The sequence below is a fragment of the Terrapene carolina genome, unplaced genomic scaffold (assembly GCF_002925995.2).
Source record: "Terrapene carolina triunguis isolate 2854851 unplaced genomic scaffold, T_m_triunguis-2.0 Scaffold95, whole genome shotgun sequence".
Classification (NCBI taxonomy): Eukaryota; Metazoa; Chordata; order Testudines; family Emydidae; genus Terrapene; species Terrapene triunguis.
In genome coordinates this window covers 21,159,411-21,182,394 of record NW_020664446.1, presented here as the reverse complement: position 1 = coordinate 21,182,394, position 22,984 = coordinate 21,159,411, and the positions used below count along the sequence as shown (strand labels likewise).

At 41.6% G+C, this 22,984-nt stretch overlaps 1 protein-coding gene across 1 annotated transcript in view; it reads left to right on the top strand.

The window, feature by feature from the left end:
* The first annotated feature begins 1,614 nt into the window (after positions 1-1,614).
* CTBP2 (C-terminal binding protein 2) overlaps positions 1,615-22,984 on the top strand; it is a 178,250-nt gene continuing 156,880 nt past the window's right edge. Inside the window, exon 1 of the mRNA XM_024210656.3 lies at positions 1,615-1,785. The gene's annotated coding sequence lies outside the window, so the exon portion shown is untranslated. The remainder of the gene's footprint in view (positions 1,786-22,984) is intronic.

Genomic DNA, 22,984 nt, shown 5'->3' with positions numbered 1-22,984 from the left:
TCTTTGCTAATCCTCAGAAGCAGCCCAGGATATGACATTTATGCATATTTCATAATGTGATTTCTGTAGGCATACGGAGCAAACAAATCAATTTCTCAGCAGCATGCTGTTTAAAAGAAACAGCAACAACCTGTGGGATAAGTTGCAGAAGCTGTTAAAATTAATTATAAATGGCAGAAGATATAACGTAAGAGGGGAAAAGTGCTAATGTGCGAAGAATAATAAACATTCAGTAGATGAAAAGGAACTTTCTGTCATCTGCTTATTTAAACTTCATATATTTATAAGTATCATAACATGTTAAAACAATGTATTGCTTGCTAGCACCAATACGTTTACCATTTTATTTTGGTTTTATAAACAGCCTCTTCCCATCTCAAATACTAGCTTTTGCCTAGTCCAGTTTTAGAGTTCGTTTTTCAGTATGTTCATGGATAGGCCTTAATTGTTGTCTCAGCTACACCTGCGTACAGCAGAAGTAACTGCATAGGAGACAATTTGGTTACACCAGTATAGGAGAGAGGGGAATCAGGTCAGATCTATTTAGCGTAGGGGATGGTTTTTGTCTATTATTTAGCATAAGGGGTGGTTTTCGTCTAGCAAGGTCTCAGAGGAGAAATATCTGATTTGCATTTCAGAATTTGTAATTTAATATTTATTGCAATGGTGTCCTCCCTCATTTACGGTCCATGTTTTGCAGTACATTGTTTTGCCCAAACCAGCTCATTTTTGCCAGCAGAATGGGTGTAACCTGTAACTCCTTGAAAAATTAAGCTAAGTGGAACAGCTACATATCTATTTCAGCTGAGGTGCAATTTGCTGTTTATGGGATAATGTCAAGTACTGGTGTACTATACTTCCATTATTTGTAATACCTTCTTGGTTTAGCTGGAAGTGTGTTTGTTTGTTTGTTTTTTGTCCTATCTCTTTTGGTTTTGTGTTATGCATTTGATAAATATTCTTGGTTTTTATCCCTGTTTCTAATTGAACATGACATTAAATTAACATGATTTAATAATATTTTACATATGTCTATAGTGAAAGGTTGTAAAGGATCCCAGAGCATTTCAGAAGCGATGTGTGTGCTCCAGCATTGAAATACAGCCTCATCTAAATGAGGGGAAAGGGGTCAGCAGTCATCCAGCTTAGTGCAAAAGAAATTGTTCCTAGGTACCTTTGGGCAAATCCATCCTCTTTAAAAACAAATGAACAAAAGCACTATAGACTCTTTAATATTCATGTAGAGCAGGCTGGATCACAGATATTAAAGTTTCATTGTGAAGAAATTCCTCCCCACCAGGCAGACACACACAGGAAACTTCGATTTCTGTTCCTCAGGAGTGGTGGAAATAAAGGGCTGAGTTGCCCTTGATGGGATTTGAATATGTGGTTTCAGGTGCTATAGGTACTGCAAACTTGATTGTGTTAAGTTACCTATCTTACTAGCTTTTTATTATCCATTTCCTTGTTGGAGCATCCACAATGTTGTGATCACTGTGTTGGGAATAAGATTGTCTTGAGGAAGCTGGTGGGAGAAGAAGGGATGGGATCAGGCTGCTTCTGTGTGCAGACCATCTTTTGTTTCAGACATGCCCTCTGTGTTCCTAGGTTCTTCGTTCCTATTGTTGGCCTCCATCTAAGGCTTTATAGAAGAGAAGGCTACCGTCTTCACCATTCTTGTCATCTTCCTCCACCGCATCTTCTCTAGAAGATGTTTCCAGAGGTCCGTTAACTTTCAGTGCAGCCTTTTGATCGCACTTTAACCTCGATCCTGCAAAGAGAAACGTAAGCACAAACTCGTGTGACGCCCCATCAAGGCCTAGATTTGGGAGTGTCCTTAGTCTTTCTGCTTTTCAGACTATGGATGGTGTTGTGGAAATGTTGATCTGAAGCCTGGAGGTGGAGAGGTTACTGGCTCTGGTGTGGGAGTGTTGCTTATAATTCTCAGGTGAACATTCAATGTGTGTCTGCTGAAAGATCAGGGGAACGGGGTGGGGAGGGGGGCTCGGTAAGGTGAGCTGTTATGTGATTCTGATCAGATGGAGGTGTGCGAATCTTTTTCTGTGGCTAGAGTCAGAGTTGAGTAGGTAAAGGAGGAAGATGAGGTGAAGAGAGAACAACCCTGCTTATATGTAATAGGTCCCATGTGTGTTAGAAAATACACCTGATTGGGAGGTCTGGTTACAGAACAGTAGTTCCTAATATGATTAACACGTTCTGGAGCCAGAACCGAATCATAGCTTCCTGTCAGTTTCTGGGTGAAATTTCAGGTGTTTGCTTTTTGACCTATGACTTGGGACTTGCCTGCTTGAAAGACAACCTCTCTTCCTGTGCAGTTGCATGCAGTGGAGATTCTGGAGCTGTTTTGTATTTAATTTTTTTAAATTAAATTTAAAAAAAAACTATGTTAAAAGAACATTACGGTTGCAAAATCAGGCACTTAAAAGTTAGTAAATGTCAAAAGTTAAGTTGCCCATGCAACCTTAATTCAGCTTCCGTGCATGAAGGTCTTTAGATAGTTTCTCCAGACATCACTTAGAGAGTTTGTGGCAGAGCTAGGGATAGAACCCAGCTCTCCGTGGTAAAATGGATGAATAGTGCCTGCCTGCTTCCTAAGGCTGGGCTATGAGGCGTGGCTCGATAAGGGCTGTGAAATGCACACCGGTTAGCGGAACAGCTGATACTACAACTCATGGTCTTCCTGATTCTCTGCCTCTCCCTACTCCAGGGGGGATAAGGGAATAGCAGTGGCTGCTGCTGTGGCAGCCATCAGTCCAGAGCTCTAGCTCTGTGCTCACCATACAGGAGGCTCCGTGGGGTCTGGGGGTGCGCTCAGTGCAGAAGGAATGATGAGAGAAGAAGCTTTACTGAACATGTGCAAGTGATGATTTTCAGAGGCTTTTAACTCTCAAATCTTGGTGGCTTTGCCAGGGGGACTTCTTGGACTGTGCCCCATCAGACAAATGCCTGCTCTCCAAATCATGGAGGTGCTAGAGCTCTTTGAAGATAGTTAAAACAGTTTCTGTGTCTGGCAAAACTACCTCTTTCCCGTCCTTCTTGGAAGCCGCTAACTTCTTTTCGCTGACACTTAAAAATAAAATTCAGCCTGAGGCAGAGAGCCAACATAGAAAATATCCCAAATGGTTAAAAATTTGGCAGAGTTATAAGTAACTGAAAACAGGAGCTTATGATGGAAAGTATTAGGCAACTTTAACTATGTAGGTGTTGCTAATACCTGTAATTATTTATCAAGCAGCCTACATGGTGGGATCAGTGGGTTTTATGTTTAATGTGTTTAAATGAAAATGTTGTAATTGTGTTAACAAATCCTCCTACAGCCCTGCGAAGTCCATGAAATCACATTCCTCGGTTATATGCTTCTGAAAGACTCTTAGCTACACAAGGTCAGGCCATGTTGTGTTAGGGGAGCTGGTTACTCTATATTTTACGATGTAGACTGGACCTGAGGCTGCCACCTGCAGAGCGCTTTTTATTAAATTTTACTTGGTTTGGGGGTTTTTTGTTTTTTTTTGGCAGGATATTCTTAAAGCTAACTGCTTACTTGGAAATTTGGTGTTGATGACTCACATCCATCAATTTGGAATTTCGTTCTTATTTTCAGGTTTTCTGAAGGCAGAGCTTGTTGGGCAGTTCGCTCTTTAAACATAAGAGAAATCTCATCTGTGAAGGTTAAGGAAAGGGTGGAAATTAAAATATTACAGTCTATTGGCCTCAGGGCTGAATTTTGGAGTGAGTTTATCAGGGGCTGGCAATATGGTTGAGCTTTGCACAATTAATTGCCAATGACTGCACAGAGTTTGGCTTTCTGCAGGGACTGGAAAATTTTAGGCCAGGTCTACACTAGAAACTTTAGCCAGGATAATGATGTCGGTTAGGAGTGTGACTTTTTTGCAACCTTTTTTTATCCTGGCAAAAGACCATGTGTAGACACACCTATAAAAGTGTTTTTGCCAGTACAGTTTATTTTGCTCAGGGAACTGATGTACGTTATACTGGCAAAAGCACATTTTTGCCAGTACCAGCTGTGTGTACAGTAGAAGGGCTTGTAGGTATAGCTATACCAGCAAACCTTTTCTGGTATAGACTAGACCAGTGGTTCCCAAAGTGGGGTTCGCGAACCCCTGGGGGTTCGCAGAACGTTACAGGGGGTTCGCAAGAAAAAATTCAGTAATGGCGGCCAGAGGACCCCGGCATTGGAGGCAGCAGGTGGGACCTGGTTGCAGGGCAGACAACCAGAGCCCCAGGGAGAGCAGGGCCATGCAGTTGGGGCTGGCAGCCCAAGCCCTGCCCCCGTCAGCGGGGGAGCCGGCAGCCCCGAGCCCCAGCGCTCCGGCGGGGCTGGCAGCCCCGAGCCCCTTGAGATGGGGCCGAGCAGTTGGGGCCGGCAGCCCAAGCCCTGCCCCCGTCAGCGGGGGAGCTGGCAGCCCGAGCCCCAGGGAGAGCGGGGCCGGGCAGTTGGGGCCAAAAGCCCAAGCCCTGCCCCCGTCAGCGGGGAAGCTGGCAGCCCGAGCCCCAGCGCTCCGGCGGGGATGGCAACCCCGAGCCCCTTGAGAGCGGGGCTGGGCAGTTGGGGCCGGCAGCCCGAGCCCTGCCCCTGTCAGCGGGGCAGCTGGCAGCCCGAGCCCCAGCGCTCCGGTGAGGCTGGCAGCCCCGAGTCCAAGGGAGAGCGGGGCCGGGCACTTGGGGCCGGCAGCCCGAGCCCTGCCCCTGTCAGCAGGGCAGCTGGCAGCCCCGAGCCACTTGAGAGCGGGGCCGGGCAATTGGGGCCGGCAGCCCAAGCCCTGCCCCCGTCAGCGGGGGCAGCTGGCAGCCCGAGCCCCGGCGCTCAGGCGGAGCTGGGAGCCCCAAGCCTCAGAGAGAGCGGGGCCGGGCAGTTGGGGCCAGCAGCCCGAGCCCCAGCGGTCAGTGGGACCTGCAGCACAAGCTCAGTGGAGCTCAGTTGACCGGGGCGGTCAATGGGGTCCAGCAGCAGTCTTCAATCTGACTAATGCATATTTTCAAGAAAAGGAAATAGATTGGTCCCATTGCCTAGGCATTTGCACTGATGGGGCCACATCAATGACAGGGAAGTATACTGGATTTGTAGCTCGAACAAAAAAGGTTGCATCAAAAGTCTCTTGGACTCATTGCAGCATCCATAGACAAGCCCTCGCAACAAAACGCATGCCTGAGGGACTGAAGGAAGTGCTGGACAATGCAGTGAAAATGGTGAATTTCATAAAATCACGGCCAACAAATTCCAGAATATTTCACGTACTTTGTGAAGAAATGGGTAGTATACACGATTGTCTGTTGACTCACACTGAAGTTAGATGGCTCTCACGGGGCAAAATCCTGGTGCGCTTGTTTGAGCTTAGAATGGAAATCCTAGTTTTTTTCAACAGCCACCCTTTCCACCTTGCCAGCTGTATGGAAAATAATGTCTGGCTCCAGAGCCTAGCTTATTTAGCAGATATTTTCTCAAGAATTAATGACCTAAATTTATCTCTTCAAGGTCTCAATATAACAGTTTTCAATGTGCAAGACCGAGTTGAATCCATGATAAAGAAGTTGCAGTTCTGGGAAAGTTGTTTGGAAAACAATCAAACTAAGTGTTTCAGTAATCTTCATGACTTCCTGGCAGAACATAAACTTCAGTTGGATCAGTGCACTAAAATCAATATAACTGCACACCTAAAAGGACTTTGCACAACATTCAGGGATTACTTTCCAGCTATATCAGGCGATAATGACTGGATTCGCAACCCTTTTGATGATACCACTTTCTCAACACAGATATTGAACACTGAGGAAAAAGAGAAATTGATTGAGATCTCCTGTGATTACGAACTGAGAAGGAGTTTCAGAAATCTGTCATTGATCAACTTTTGGCTGAGTTTAAGAAACGAGTATCCCCTTCTGGCAGAAAAAGCTGCTGCAGTTTTGTTACCATTTTCAACAACATACTTATGCGAGAAAGCGTTTTCCTCGTATGCACATCTGAAAACGAAATACAGAAACAGACTTGATGCCGAACCAGACCTGAGACTTTATCTTTCTCCAAAGGTTCCGGACTTCAAAGAGCTATGCAGAGCAAAGCAAGCGCATCCATCACACTGAGGAAATTTAAATTTAAAATCCTGGAAATATTCATTTTTAGAAGGGGGTTCACGAGATTTCACAATTTAGAGAAAGGGGTTCGCGGGCTGTTAAAGTTTGGGAACCACTGGACTAGACCTTAATGTTTGAACTCTCACCAGTATGCTCCTGGACATCTAGAAATGTCAACGGTTGCAGCTCCCTAATAACATAAAATAATTACCACTCAATCTTTGTGTGCAGGTTTGATTCTCTTCGGCTGCATCAAGAGCAATTCTGTTGAAGGTTCAAGTTAATGGCGTTTGCATTTTTGTAAAATCAGGGTGAATGAGAGCAGAATCAGGCCCAGTGAGTTTAACTTTCTGTAGGAGTGCATCTACTCTCGAAAAATGAGTATCCATATTGCAACCAAGTCCCTTATCTGACATAAATGACAATGTAGGTAAGGCAATTCTCAGATTAGATCCATGGAAAATGTTCAGAAGGCAGTCCTTAGGTGTAACTTCCTGCACAGGAGATCTAGGTTCATGAACTTTGAGCTTTTTAAATGAGAGCCTTCTCCTTGCTGTGCAAAGCAACACTCTGGGTGGGCAGCAGTAGGGTTACTCTGATAAAGGCTAGCGAGAACACCTCCCCATCAAACAGTGGAGAAAGGACAGGCCCCTTACGTCTACACTCCGATTAGACACACACGGCTGGCCCATGCCTGCTGAGTCGAGCTCCTGGGGCTTTGGGTAAGGGGCTGTTTAATTGCGGTGTAGACATTTGGGCTCAGGCTGCAGCCTGGGTTATGGGACCCTGCAAGGTGAGAGAATCCCAGAGCCTGGGCTGCAGCCCAATCCCGAATGTCTACACTGCAATTACCAGCCCCTTAGTCCAAGCCCTGTGAACCTGAGTCAGCTGGCATGGGCCACCCACGGGTTTTTAATTGCAGTGTAGACATACCGTTAGAATGAATGGTGTGCAGAGTATTTTGTAAGATACTAAATTGTTCAGTGTTCCAGCCAGGATTGTATTGCAGGGGTTAAGGTCCTCATTAAACTAGAGGAGTTTTTCTAAATTAGGGCTTGATTCTGCCCCCACTGAATTCTGTGGGAATTTTTGCCATTGAGTTCAAAGGGAGCAGGACCGGGCCCTTTAGTGCATGTGTCATTTTAATGTCGTCTCATTTTGATAATTTAGAAATCAACAGGTTTTTTCCTGGAGGTGCTGTCCTGATAATGCAGTGTCAAAAATGGTTTATTTTTGTCTTTCTGTGGTCTGTCCAATATAATGTGACACCTGTTTTATAACATATGTCATTTGGTGCTAACATGGTCTCACTCTTCTGCTCATTGCTAGAGGCCTATGCAATTTGAAGAAAATTAAGGGCCAAATCCCGCAGACACTAATGAGTGTACTGAGGGGTCCCGTTAACTTGAATTAAATTATTCACACATGTAGGCACTATGGCCCCGATCCAGCCATGCATTTAATCCCATGCTTAACTTTAAACAGGAGTAATTCTGATGTCCTCAAATGGGACTACTAACGTACCTATAATTAAGCACATGCTTAAGTGCTTTGCTGGATCAGGGCCTATGTTAGTTAGCATTTGCACAGTCACATCCTAAATGTGATCAAGCACTGCTGATCCTTGATTAGCTCATATTTTCTCTCACTATGACCCAGTCAGTAGTGAAGAGTGCAAGTAGTGTCTGTATCCTGACCCATAAAAGAAGTAAGGGGTTAGGAGAAGCTGCATAGCAAGGCCACTTCACATGAAAGGCTGTTAGATTCAGGTCACTGAGTTTGGACTGCTGCGTTTTAGGACAAAGTCTAAAAATGCAGATTTGTAACAACTTATGTTAATGAATTCAGACTGCTTGAATTTCACACTGAATAATAGCAGGAATTATCAGAGATGGTGACTTATGAGATCTGATTGAATGTAATCTTTTCTCAAAATTAAACTGATAAAACGATGTCATATCACAATATTTTTATTAACATTCTTTGATACAAAAACTATTGGACTAAGGTTTTTTTTTTTTTTTTTTTTACAATAAAATGAAAGTAATAGAATGACAAATCAAAAATATTCAATGAATTTTTAAAATGCAGTGTCACATTTTGAATGCAATTTTGTGACTATGGAGAGCTGAATGCAATACCTTTTACCCTCGGGCTGCCCACTTTCATACATTAAAAATATTCTATTTAAATGCAGATTTTTATTTGCTATCTGGCATAGCGTTCAAGGAAAACAGATAGGAGAAAAGGCAGAAATATGCATCTGTTAATTTAATTATATGTTTCTTATGACCTGTAAAAGTATGGGGCTTTTGTTAGTGTGTGTGGAGGGGATGTCACGTGTGTCTATTTAAAAAAATGTGGTATCACAGTTTCTAAAGAAATATTGGAAGGGAAATGTAAACAAAATACTTACAACAAACCCTTAAGTAAAATTAATAAACTTAGATCTATATACACACAGACGCACATGCAGCGTACTTAGTATATGTGGCTTGATCTTCCACACGTGCATGGGGATAACTTTGCTTACTTGAGTGAAGCTACTCCTGTGCCTGTTTGGAGGGCCAGGTCAGGGTTTTGGAACCAAGGGTCAGATCCTTTAACTGCATCTGTGAAGTGTCTCATTTAGGGCTCTGCGCAGGAACAGTGGGTCCAGCCATGTGGAGTCATTTGCAGGATCAAGGCCTAAACTATATAGAAAGATTTAGATTCCTTTATCGAATTGGTTTCTTCTGTGCCTCAATCTGAAAAATACTACTTTGGAGTCATTGGTAAAAGGAAAATAGATGGAAGATTCTTTAGCTTTCCCTTTTTTTATTTTGAAAGAAGTTTCCCAATTTTAATGCTTGTTGCAGTACATTTAAGAGGATTTTGACTTTCATTTAGTTTTGTTAAAATAGATTGAGACATATTACGGGATGAATTAATTTTATTAATGACAAATGAACTGGCTTGTTAGAGTAACCACTCTGGAAATATAGGGATACACTCCATGAGGCAGAAGTTATGATTAAATAGAATTTTGAAGTCCAAAGATCCTTGGACTGGAGGTTAGAGGAGTGTGTGTGTGTGTGTGGGGGGGGGGGGGGGGTCCATAATCCTGACTCCAGTACCGACTTGCTGTGTGAACTTCTACAAGTTGAAATCTCTCTAAGCCCCAGTTTCTTTCCCTCTTAAAATAGGATAAATGAGGCTTAGTTACTTAATAGTGGCGGTGTAACTGGCATAACTAACTAATGACTATCGAGTGCTGTATGCAGAGTTGTTGTAGCCATGTTGGTCCCAAGATATTAGAGAGGCAAGGTGGGTGAAGAAGTATTTTTTATTGGACCAACATCTGTTGGTGAGAGAGAAGCTTTCAAACTACACAGAGCTCTTCAAAAACTCTTCTCCTTGTCTCTCTAATATCAAGTGCTAGGGCAGCGCACATTATTATTAAGCCCATACAATAGGAGTAGAATGCCCCAGTTCTGGGCTCCTTACTGCTGATTTCTCTATGCCGTGTAGCCCCTTGGGAGTTTTTTACAGTAGTACTGGTCAAGGTTTGGCACAAAAGAAGCTTTTTTGAGCATTTTATGTGCTTCACTGCGAAGAATTTTCAGTTTCCTGAAATTTCACAGGAATTGAAATTTATGATGGTGTGAAATCACACAAAATGAACAAATAGAAAAAAATTCTGTTTTGAGGACCAGCTCAGCACAAGTTTTACTGTAGATGTATAAGTATCAAAATTGTTTTCTGCATTACTAGTCTGCACTTCCGTAACAGGAAGACGTGGTAGTAAAATTATAGTGATAATGGAAAGTGGGAATGTTTTGGCTTTTACCTTATTCTAAAAAATTCTTATTGTGAAGAAAACATTCTTTATGTCTAATATTCTGGAGAACAGTTTGCAAAAATAGGTAAGTGCTAATAGCTTCATTCTGCCATTTGCAAACTCAGATACAGGGAGTATGTTATTTAAGGTCACACAGTGAATTGAGAGCAGATCTTAAGTTGTCTGATCACAAGCCTGAACTCTTACCTGTGGGCCATTGCCTGTATTGAGAAAGCCAGTGAAACCTGCAGAAGAATGGTCTGGTGTATAAATGCTACTCATGCAATTTAAAAATCCATGGGGAATGCTTTATCTTATAAATTCAGTTTTTCAAAATAGCTAAGCAGCGTGGGGATGTACTTTAAAAATGTGTGTCACTTCTTTGTTTCGACTGTTCTTCCCTAAGTTCTGTTTGCTTCTCTCCCTTTACAAATTTACCTCCACCTCACCTTTTCCTTTTTGGCAAACCTCCCAAGCTTCCCCAAGGGATAACACCAACTGTGCATTGTTTAATTGAGAGATCCCTAGCAACGTAGAGCTTAAACTGAACAATCATGAAATACACTCGGGAGCTTGCAATCAGAATTAGGGTCTTTATTATAAAATGTGAATTTTTTTTCTGTTTAGGGCCCCAATCCTGAAAACACTTGTGCACTTGCTTCACTTTACTTCCCAATGAAGGCTAAGGGGAAGTAAAGTGAAGCAAGTGCACAAGTGCTAGTAAAGTTAAGCACATGCACAAGTGTTGCAGGACCAGGCCATAGAGGAGCAGAACTTGAAATGCTTAAATATCTGTGAAACCTAGGGGAAGCAATGTCAAGTGAGCAGAGCAGAGGACTGAGAGTCAATCATACTTCTGGGTTCTAATCCTGCTCCTGCTTCCAGTATGTTGTGTGATATTGATTTAGGGACAGATTTTTAAAGGTATTTAAGTGCCTAACTGCCATTGATCTCAATGGAAATTAGGTGCCAAAAATCTAGCCCTGCAATCACTGATGCTCTCTTTCACAGTTTATCCGTTATCGTTGGGGTAGTAATACTTTCAACAATACAGGGGTGAGGTGTGGCATAACTGATTGATAAAGCAGAGCATAAAATGTAATATTGAAACTTAAAATTCCATTTACCATGTTGAATAGACATTTTGAAAAGAAAAGGGCTTTTTTTTAACTAAGTCCCTTTAAACTATTTAAACAGGAGACTAATAAATGTTTAAATTGTTCAAGAAAGTGCGCATGAATACTGTACATCTACTTTTTCATGTTTGACTTGGAGCTGTTCAATTTGAAACTGGTAACTTTTTTTTGTAATTTTTTTATTAAAAAAAAAAAGGATGAAAATCAGTTGAATTGGTTTATGTATTGCCTTTACTCTCACAATAGTGAAAAGCTCTCATCAAGTATGTATCAGATTATTTTATTATGCCAACATTAATATTGGAAGCACACACGTAATCTGGAGTCAGCAGGTTCATGCGCTACTATCTCATTAAATTTTCAGGCAAAAGCTGCAAAAATTAATTGGAGGCATGTAATAGTTTAGAATGTGAGCTGGCTTATGGTAATATAAATTACGTGAAGAGAAGACAGTTTTATATACTGAGAGGGGGAAAACTGGTTTACTTTAATGAGAAGAGATAGAAATGTGGAGCTATTTTTTCATTACAGATGCACTCTAAACTGTTTGGACTTACTTGATGAATAGAGTTAATTCTCTGCTACAGTTCCAATAATTCATGTTGCACAGTTTAATGACTTCTAGATAAAAACAGGATTGAAATGTTAATTTCTATGAAGAAATTGGAGTACTCTCATATATCAGGCTTTTTTTCTATTAAACTACTAGTTAATTTCACTAAACAAGTCTCTTGAAGATATTTCATGCTACATAGATTTTTGTATTTCTTACCTGCTTTTTTATTTTTATTTCTTATTATGTCAATGGTTGTGAACATTGGCTTCTGTAGAATTCAGCCTTGTAGAAATTTCAGTTGTACTTAATCTGCTGTCATAATAAAAGTTGTGGGTTGTTTTTGTTGTTGTTTTGTTTTTTAGTACACAATGATTTGTAAGCCCTTTTGATGTTTTCTCCCATAATTTATTTACAAATGAATGTTATAGTCCCATCCAATGAATCTTCTATTCAGTATACTTCTGAGAGCATGGGGAGCAGATTCTCAGCTCTTGTATATTGTCTTAGTTCCATTGACTTTACTGGAGCTATGACAGTTTGAACCAGCTGAGACTACCCCATGGTCAGTAAGGTCTTACTGAATTAGTTTATACTGAATATGCAGCTCATGTTGTAGCATTGTGAATTGCTGGGTGGTCTCTGAACAGTGCTCCCATACTTTGAGTTAATTTTTTATTATTGGTGGTGTTATTTATTTGTACAGTATTGCCTTAGTTCCTAGGAGCCCCAGTCATAACCAGGACCCCAGTGTGCTAGATGCTGTACAAACAGAATAAAGACAGTCCCTGCCCTAAAAAAGCTTACAATCTGGTGATTTATCATTTTAATTTCATCTTAATTTTTCTTTACTTGATTTTCAATTTGACATTTACCTTTTTTAGTTAGAGGGGAGTTTTGGTAATTTCACTTTTTGTTTTTCATTTTACTATTAGATCTTTTAAAATAATTTTAAACAATTTTATCCTTGTGGCAGCCCACCTTCACGTCCCTTCTTGTTTCACACCATTGACTTTTTCATGTATTTCCATTTCTATTACCATACTTTGGATAAGTGCTTTTTGTTGATTCATTATTAACAAGAACATAAGAATGGTCATACTGGGTCAGACCAACGGTCCATCTAGCCAAGTATCCTGTCTCTGACAATGGCCAGTGCCAGTTGCTTCAAAAGGAATGAACAGAACAGGGCATTTTCAAGTGATCAGTCCAGTCCCAGTTTCTGGCAGTCAGCTGATTAGGGGCACCCAGAGCATGGGATTGCATTCCTGACCATCTTGACTAATAGCCATTGATGGACTTGTCCTCCATGAACTTATCTAATTCTCTTTTGAGCCCAATTATACTTTTGGCCTTCACAACATCCCCTGGCAATGAGTTACACAGGTTGACTGTGCATTGTATGAAAAGTGCATCTTTTTGTTTGTTTTGAAATCTGCTGCCTATTATTTTCATTGGGTGACCCCTGGTTCTTGTGTTATGTGAAGCAATAAATAACGCTTCCCTGTTCACTTTTTTCACATCATTCATGATTTTATAGACCTCTATAATATTCCCCCTTAGTTATCTCTTTTCTAAGCTGAACAGTCCCAGTCTGTTTTTAATCTCTCCTCATATGGAAGCTGTTCCATACCCAAATCATTTTTATTGCCCTTCTCTGCACCTTTTCCAATTGTAATATCTTTTTTGGGATGGGTTCAATGGAATTGCATGCAGTATTCAGTGTGTGGGCATATCATGGATTTATATAGTGGCATTCTGATATTTTCTGTCTTCTCTCCCTTTCCTAATGGTTCCTAACATTCTTTTGCTTTTTTGACTACTGCTGCACATTGAGCAGTTTTCAGAGAACGATTCACGATGACTCCAAGATCTCTTTTTTTTTTTTTTTGAGGGGTAACAGCTAATTTAGACCCCATCATTTTGTGGGTTTATTTTTTCCAGTGTACATTACTTTGCACTTATCACCATTGAATTTCATCTGCCATGTTGTTTCACCCAGTTTAGTGACGTGCCTTTGTAACTCTTTGCAGTTAACTTGGGACTTAGTGTTCTTGAGTAAATTTGAATCATCCACATTGGTTAGTTTCAGTTGTGATATTCTGCCATTTCTCCTTTTGGGGATCCACTGGGCCTGATCCTGCATTGTATATACTCAGGTAAAATTCCCATTGACTACAATAAAGGCTAGATCCTCAGCTGGTGTAAATCTTCTTGATTTACACCTGCTGAGGAACTGACTCTTAGTAAGGACTGTGAAAGTTACCTACTGCATGTAACTTCTGATTGTCATCCTTGATGCTTTGGCTGTTCCCTTCACCTGGTGGCAGTGCCGTAGTTGAGATGCTTTCTGCTGTTGGCTGCATTTGCCCAGGGATTTTTCTGCATTTTTATTTTTTGCTGTGGCCATATTTTGATGGCAGTGCTCTGCTGGTGTACTAAACGTTGTTTTGACTGTTGTTGGATCTTGTTCATTCCATTATTGACCACAGAATGGTCTGGCGCTGTATCTGAATAAACCCTGAATCTTGGTGAAGATCGGGTCTAGGTCCAAATGTTGTGGTTTAGGCATCTTTCTCACTCACATCTTGAAGTAATTGTTGGACTTCCATTATTTTGTTTCCACTTTAATTCTAGTGCAAAGTTGTTTAGCTCTCCATTCAGTTTTGGTGGCTGATACAGAAGAATTTCTATTCTTAGACTGCTGGTATAGTGAAAGAGTGTGAAGGGCAGATTTAGAGGGCATCTGCCTTAGAATGTGCCACTCTATATCCAGTTTGCTATTTCAGGTGCCACAGCAATATACTAAGTATTCACATATACTGAAAAATGCATGTAATAGATTATGCTGTTTTGATGTTTTGGTTCTGCTTTTTATTCTTCTTCCAAAAGGTGTGTTGCATGAACATTTGCTCTGTTCTGTAGACTCCAGAAGGCCCTATTAAAAAGAGCTGATATCATCTGTTATCTTTATCCCGATGAAGCCTGTTCTGCATGTCCCTTCTGTTAATTCAAATACCATGGTGTCACAAGGGCGGTATCAAGCCAACTATACCTGCAGAGGCAACTATACCTGGAGAGGCATGTAAATCTAAGGTAGACCGTTGACTACTATATGATCTTTTCTTCAAAATTGCTTAATTAAAAGCAAGATTTTGAGGAATACAGCCTATTTAGTTTGATCACATCATAATTGCTCCAACCTTAGGCATGGCTTCTACCCTTGTCTCTTGACCCTTGAGGTGTGACCACCAGAATCTAATTAATCATTTGCTTCCCCAGTTCAGCAACTTACTTAAGTGTGTTCCTGACTTTATACATGTGAGCAATCCCATTGATTGAGGACTATTCATATGCTGAAAATAAAATGTGTGCTTAATACCTTGCTAAATTGGGCCAATTGGGTCACAGTGGGCCAAGCATTGTACTGCAGGGAAGTACAATTTTAGTCCATAAGTTGTGGCTGCCAGCTCCATAATATTGGCATTAGCATCTCAACATTTATAAATATATAATAACAAACTCAGAATTTGGCTGTCTGCACTTGTGACGGGGTTCAGACAGGGGTTCTGATGCCTCCTGCCAGCTGTCATGAGAATTAGCTCTACTCACCAGGGCACCCTCCTCTGGTGGTGCCTTGCCACTGTAACTTTCGTTCCAGGACCCGCGCCACTTCCAGGACTGTGGGGTCCCCTTCAGTGGCACTGCCACACTCTGTGTTCCCCCTTCCAGGGGACCTTCCATCTCTGTCCAGTCACTCCTTCAGGAGCAACTGCTGTCCATTGTCCCGGGGCCACTTCCCATGCAGCTCCAGCACCTTCTTCTGCCCTTACCTCAGGGCCTCAGCCTGCAAGCCCTAGCAGCCAGCCAGGAGCTGTCTCTAGCTCTCCCGGTCCCTGCTTGCAGTACTGTTGTGTCCCAGGTGCTGGTGCTCCTTCCTCCTGCTAGGAGTCTGTTCTTCTCCCCTCCAGCTCTAGTCAGCTACTGCCCTCAGCTCTACCCTGCAGCCCCTCTTATATGAACCTGCCGGGCCATGATTGGCTGCTCCTCTTGGCCCCTTTCTAATTGGCTGCCTCTGGCGCTGCCTCCCTAGGGCTGCTTTTAATCCCTTTTCTGCCAGTGTGGGGCAGCCGCTGCATCACAGCACTTTTAAAGAAACAAACAAATCCTCAGAAGCAAGCACTTAGTTGCAGTGTGTGAAAGGAGGCCACTGACTTGGGTCTGGGCTAATGCTGAGGAGCTGCTCCTGCAACCCAGAGTCACCTGGCTCTGCCCCAGAGCAGAAGCAGGCAAGCCTTCTTAACTGGCCTGCTGGCTCTCTATTGGTCAGTGTCTCCTCCTGGCCTTCTGAGTGTCTGGAAGACTAAGTCTTGTTGATAGTATAACTTGAGTAGGGTGTCAGGGCACCAACACCTTTAGCAGGAGACAGAGAAGGCCTAATAGACCCTATCACAAGGGTCTCATTGTTTTGGTGGTCCCCCTGCAGTTGTGTTTTTCCACTAATCCTCTTTTTAGTTCCTTGTTCTTCTTGTGGATTAGACACATCTAACTCAACAGGAACCTACCTGAAAGGACCTTCTAAACTTTTATTTATACATATGCCAACCTCATTCTAGTTGTGAGGACTTTAATTTTAAAAATCGGAAAAGTTTTGATTGAACCTCTTTCAAAGGATTTCCCTGTTCTCCGGAAATCACCAGATTTCACAGTGAAAGGCAAATAGTTGGTTTTACACTTTCTTTGAATTAAAGCTTCTAGCCTGTAGCGTCTTGTTCTACCATGGTTCTGATTGAGTTTTATCACTTATTCCACTTGGTCCACCTGTGTCATTTTGACGTTTTCATCGGTGATTCGATATCTCCACTTTTTCATTTGCCATCTTTGATTCCCATCTCGTATGTTCTCTGCTTGACTTTACTGACTCCGTAACTGTCTAGCTTTACAATGAGTCATTGTCTGGTATTAGTTCTAGTTTAACTTCACTATAAAATCCTCTTTCGACCCCTCATTGTTCACTCAAAAATCCAATTAACTGACAAATTCCACAGAGAATAAATAATGCAGGCCTGTCTAGATCCCATTTTTCTAATGCAATGCCTGTGGCTGGAGAAGCCTGGTGCACTATGCTCACCCCAGTATTTTTTAATAGATAGTTAGTCAACATATAGTTGATTGTCTCTCTGCGCATATGGAAATAGATGAGGTGGGCATCCATGGCAACTTGTTCTAGTCTAGAGCCCAAAGAATGACTTGCTTTCTTTCCTCTCTTCCTTATTAATGGACTTACTATTTGTTTTATATGAGATTTGTTTATGTCCGCTATTGTTACTGTGAAAAATTTACAAACATGGGTGCTTAAAGTTAGGAGCCTCATTCTGTATGTAGGAACCAAAATAAAAGTGGCCTGATTTTTCAGGGGTATTGAGCACCTGCAACTCCAGTGTAAATTAGTGGGAGCTGCAGCTACTTGGTTCCTCTGAAAATCAGGCTGCTTTTACTCACCTGCCTAACAATGGATTTAACTTTATGCTACCCAAGCTTGAAAATTGTTGCCATTGTTTATATGGTGCCATAAATACTTGTGGTGCTGCACATACAAGTGGAAGACAATGGCACGGATTTGGAGAACTTGCATTCTAAGCAGGGCCGGCTCTAGGCACCAGCAAAGCAAGCAGTTGCTTGGGGTGGCAGATTTGCAGGGGCGCAAGAATCCAGCATGGGAGCTGAGAACCAACAGGGGGCCCTGGGAGCTGTAGTTCCTTGGTTAGCTCCCCCCACCCCAGCCCTGGGCTCCCCCCGCACCCCTGTGTTGCCCCAGCCCTGAACTCTCCCCCGCCCACACCCCCTGCTGCCCCAGCTCTGGCTCCCACCTGCACCTCCCTGCTGCCCCAGCCCTGGGCTCTTTCCCCCCCCCACCTGCACCCCTTGCCGCCCCAGCTCTGGCCCCCACCCACACCTCCTGCTGCCCCAGCCCTGGGCTCTCCTCCCCCCTTCCCCCGCACCCGCACCTCCTGCCGCCCCAGCCCTGGGCTCTCCCCCAAAGAAAGAATTGGGTGCACTAAATGGACAGTGCACCTCTCTATCTGAAGCCTAGCAAGGGAGGTACATGGATCCCACTAGAATTTAAAATGAAAAGTAAGGGAGGGGAGGCTCTACTAGGCTGGGCAGCTTTAGATACAGTACCAGGCACGTAGGAGGATTTCCACTTCTGAGCCATGGAAGCAGAAATTGACTTTTCTTTTCCAGATTTAGCTAATATTCAGAAAGGGAATCCAGCACCTGCCTTCCAGATTTGAACACCTGAAAAATTCAGGAGTGCTCAAGCTCAATTTGGGCAGCTGTTACTTCATTTCTCCCAAATCAAATATACTGATCCACTGTAACTTGCTGTAGAAAAAGTAGAATAAATTGAGCAAGAAATGCTCCCCAGTGGTTATTAGGACTGGAATTGCTATTTTCAACAGCCATTGCTTTTTTTTTTTTTTTTTAAAGTTTTAGTTTTACTTGTTTAAAAGGAAGACAGTGATAGTGCATTGGCAAATTCCCCATAGAAACAAAGAATGGAACAAAAGAATAATAAAGGCACCTCAACTTTTCCTCATTTATGTAGGACAGTCTTATAATAGGCATCCAGATATCCTCCAATCACACAAGCTGAAAATTGTTCCACTTTACTGCAGTTCTGTAACCATATGGGAACCAATCCTGTCTGTGTTCTGTGTACATCCAAAATTCCTGCTGAATGACCTGCCCTGGGAGCGAGTTACCAGTGACCCAGGGCTGGGGCGGCAGGAGGGTGCAGTTGGGGGGGAGCCCAGGGCTGTGGGGGGGCAGCCAAAAATTTTTTTGCTTGGGGCAGCAAAAAACCTAGAGCCGGCCCTGATTCTAAGTAAGACCTGACATGACAAGGAAAGTTAGCAAACATTGGGAAGATGGAGGACAAGTGTTATAGAAACAAAATCATGTAGTGGCTTTGCGCGCTTCTTGAAAATGGGTTTTTGTACATACTTTTCACAATTTATATTCAAGTGAAACAGTTATTTGGCTACATGAGAATTTTCAAACCTACAAGTAAAGAACTACAGAAAATAACCCAATCCGAAATCTACTGATTGAAGATAAATGTAATATTATAACATGGCTTGAAAGAGGAATTGGCGAACTACATGCACCCACTTGGTCTTGATACATGTTGTGTTCAGAACCTCTTTGTTGCCTTGCCAAGGGTAAGCGAAAGTACTCCCTCCCCTTGTCAGGACGAAATCTTTGTGTTGCTCCATTGTTTGTGACATTGACACTTGGACATGTAAGGTCTGAAATAGGCTTCCTTCACTCTTCTCCTTAGCCCAAAAGACAGAGTACTGTCTCTCTCAATTTTGTTACTATTTAATTGCAACACATTAACTCTGAACTTTAATATTTGGAATCTGGGTTATATTCGGATCACCCCTTTCCTCTAACCACATTGTTATCAGAGAGTAAAGACTTTGCTTCTAACTGTCTGAGAAATGTTGTACATCAAAATATCATCTTTCTCCTCCTGACACCTCTGCATGTGTAGTATATAATCACCTGTCAGACAGATTACTACAATCTTTGTCAATAGGCCCTCTGTGCGAGCACTAGGAAAACATCAACTGGCCCCAAGTTCTTGTGATGAGATTAATTGACTATGCAAAGTATAGCTAATAGGTTTCTCCAGTTACTTAGTTACTGCACAGGTGTCCTCATAAAGTTTCAAATCAGTTTTGAGTGGATGCTCTCTTATGGCCTCAGTGCTGCTTACTTGAACTTTTGTCTCCTCACATTCCATATTGCACCGTGTGTTTTTGGGTACTAGTTTATATTAACCATTTCCAAATACTGATTGGAAATGGCAGGTGCCAGAGCCTTTGACAGTTTTGCCCCAGGGCAAAGGAATTCTCTGCCCAATGACATTAGATCAGCAAATTCCACATCCAGGTTTAAAAGCAGTCAAAAGACATTTCTGTGTTCTCAAGCCTTTTAGTTGGTTGAAGTGAGCTATGTGTATTATCCTTTTCTTGTACAGTGCCCTGGGTTGTTTGTCATGAAAGGGGCTTTATAAATGGACATTGTGTTGTATTGTATGGTTTTGGTATTTGACATTGGATTAAACAAAGTGTTGTGTGCACGAGGTGTATTGTACAATTATTTTAACCTATTTTGCTTTCTACTGTGGAAAATCTGCTTAAAATAGGACTTGCTAAAGTCATTGTACCATATACAAAGGGGTTATTAAAATGCACTCTAGAAATAGAAAATAGGATTAGAGGAGACACTTTGGCTTTGAGGCCTTCTTCAGCCTAAAGAAGGCCTCATGGCCAAAATGTCTCCTTTAATCTCATTTCCTATTTTCTGGTTTGAATTTCATTAACCCCTTTCTTCTTTCCCTCTGTCTTTTCTCAGTCTATATGCTGGTGCAATGTCAGTTTTCTTTCCTCATAAGACACAAGAACTCACATTCCTTTGTAGCAGCAAGATCTTTTATACACTGTGCAGGAGAACAAGCAATTTATATAAACTGGCCTGTTGGTTTGTTTTTATTTTTTGCAGTCAGTCAGGATTTTTTTCTTTCCTGTCAACAATAGAGGTCTATTGTTCATTTGCCATATATAAAGAACACCTGGCAAGAGTAATTATTTTATGTGAGGTATTGCCTTTCACGTCTAGCTGAAGGCAATAGCAATTCACCATTGGCTACCTGAAATATGATTAGTTAGGTGGTACTGAAGTGATCTGATTTTTTTAATAGAAACTGCAACATTACATTAAATCATTGCAGTTCCATGTACTTCATGTTTCTTTTGTATTTTTAAATTGAAATTTGCTGGATGATACTGTTGGTATCTAATTAGTTTACTTCACTTTAATATTTTAGTTTTGACAAGCTAAACTCTATTTTAATTTAAAAAGTTTAGAAATTAGTGTCCCAGACTGGAAAATAATCTTTGTGATTCATTTCCAACTGCCATTTGTCAGTGAAGCACGCTGCAAAAGACCGAGAACCTAGCAGAAAGCAATTGTGCTCAGTTTAGCATGCCTTACTGTGGAGGAATCCTGTCTGACTTCAATTTTGCTTCAGTAGTTTTTAAGAAAAAACACAGGTGACTCATGGTGACAGTGGCAAAATACATGGACATCTAAAAGCGGATGTATGGGTAGGGTAGAGTTACATCTAACCTGGAAGTTGAGGAAGAAGAGCTTGAACTTAATTTTGGAGGAGAGGGGAAGCTGAAGTTGCACTGATGAAAAGATTTGGAACTTGGAAATTTTCTAACAAAAGAAAGGGACACATTTTTATGAACATTTTTTGTGATTTTTTTTTTGAGACCGACTCTACAATGAAGGGTTTAACGACATGGGATTTGTAGTAAAATGACCTAAAGTGCGTACTTGTGTTATTGTAGTGTAACTACCTTTGTAAACCCACCTCTGCTCATCATTTTATACCAACAAAATTAACACTGGTATGAAGAAGCCTTTTAAGGGGAATTGATCTTTCCTCTGGGTGTCCTCTTCACTGGGGCATTTGTGGCTGATCTGCCGCACAGCATAGGATTTAATGTTCTATCTCTACATGACGTGTTTTGTCACTAGAACCACTTGCCCACAAAAATCCCAGATGTCAAAGTTTGTGGACATTCATATAAAATCAGAAATAACGACTTGGAGGTCATAGAATTCAGGAGAGCTGTGAGAAGAGTCCTGCCTCAGTGTGGAAGGGTGGATTGTGGGCTTGAGGTGGCAAATAAGAATGTCTTCTAAGGTTTGAAAATCAGAGGGGAGAGTTTTTAGGATGGTACTTGGAAGCTTGCTTTGTAGCTGCCTCTATCTGGCTTAAAATTCAAGCCATGCCTGTGTGAGGGCTGCCATCTTGGCCAGCTCACCAGGGATTGAACTGGGAACCTGCAGAGCTAAAAAGATGAGCTACTCTAGCTTGAGTTCAAAAGCCAGTGCACAGAGGGGCACCTGTAACACTCTTCAGTAGGTTACATCTTCAGTCTCCAAGTATTAAAAACTCCTATTTGAAAGAACGCTTAGGGATCAATTTTTAAATGTTGGGTGCCTTTATGATGTCCAAATTTGGAGGTTTAAAGTCAGTCCTTTACTTGTCAGATGAACATTTACACATCTGAGCATCACTTCGGAGAGATGTGACAATTGAATATCCTGTTAAGACACCTACTTTGAAAATTCATAACCTTGTTCTGTGACTGTCACAAACCACACGACCTTTATGGATTTCCTGGCATGCTGATATGTGATGATTCAATCCCAGATTGATTTTTTTTCACAAACAAAAGTAAACATTCAAAAAAGTCAGTATATTTTCCTGAAATACCATATTAAATACCAAACATATTTCCATCTCAGAAAGGCTGCTTCTTCCTCAAAAGGATACAAATGCTAAGCTTAAAATCTTTTAACGAAAGGTTAATTTTTCTCCCTCAATGTCTTACTAAGTCAGATCCTGCACATGAGGTCATTCGCTATTTTGTACATTTCCAAAGACTGCTTCATATATCCATGATATCAGTTTTGTGTCTCTTGGCAACAGATTGGCTCTGGCACCCTAAGGACAGGGTGAGTTGGCATTCTTGAACTGCCAGGAGATACAAAGTAGATATATTTGATGTCTGTTTGAAAATACAGTAAAAATAGTATGTAATAGAATGTTTTTGAAAAATCGTATTTTTAAATAGTCCCTCCTTGCCCTTTAAAAAAAAAATGTTTAACTCCCACTGCCTTCTGTGGACGGAATAGTCCTATTTGGAATGCTGTTTGCTCTTGAAAAAAGGAATGATGACTTGGTCATGGAATTTGTTTTCTTTCCCTCTCCCTGTGTACTGAAGAAAAAACCTGCTAGAACCGTGAGAAGAGGACATCCGTTTTTTTTTAAGGCAATCTGTTAGCATTAATAAAGGATGCAGTGCTCAGTGTTTTGTTGAAATGTTTTAGTGATTTTTTCCTTTTTGGTGGGAAAAGGTGTTTCTGAATATTATAAGGCTGTTTATGACGTGCCTATTGGATGATCTTGGCAAAGTTTGAGGTGCCATGTGGGCATAATCAGGACCAGTGCTGTAACCATTTAGAACAATTTGTAATGCATAGCACAGCTACAAACCTGTTGTCAATCAATCAGTCAGCTAAATGAGTGTCATCCTACCTAGATTTGAAATAAATCGGTTTTGCTATCAAAAATTATCCACACAGCAGCAAAAATAAAGACACCAAGGGAAATGTTACCATATTTTTGGGGCGTAGGAAGGGAACAAAGACATGCTTTGGGATGTGTCTGTAATTTCTCTTGTTTAGTGGCACTCATTGGATGGAGGTTTTGCA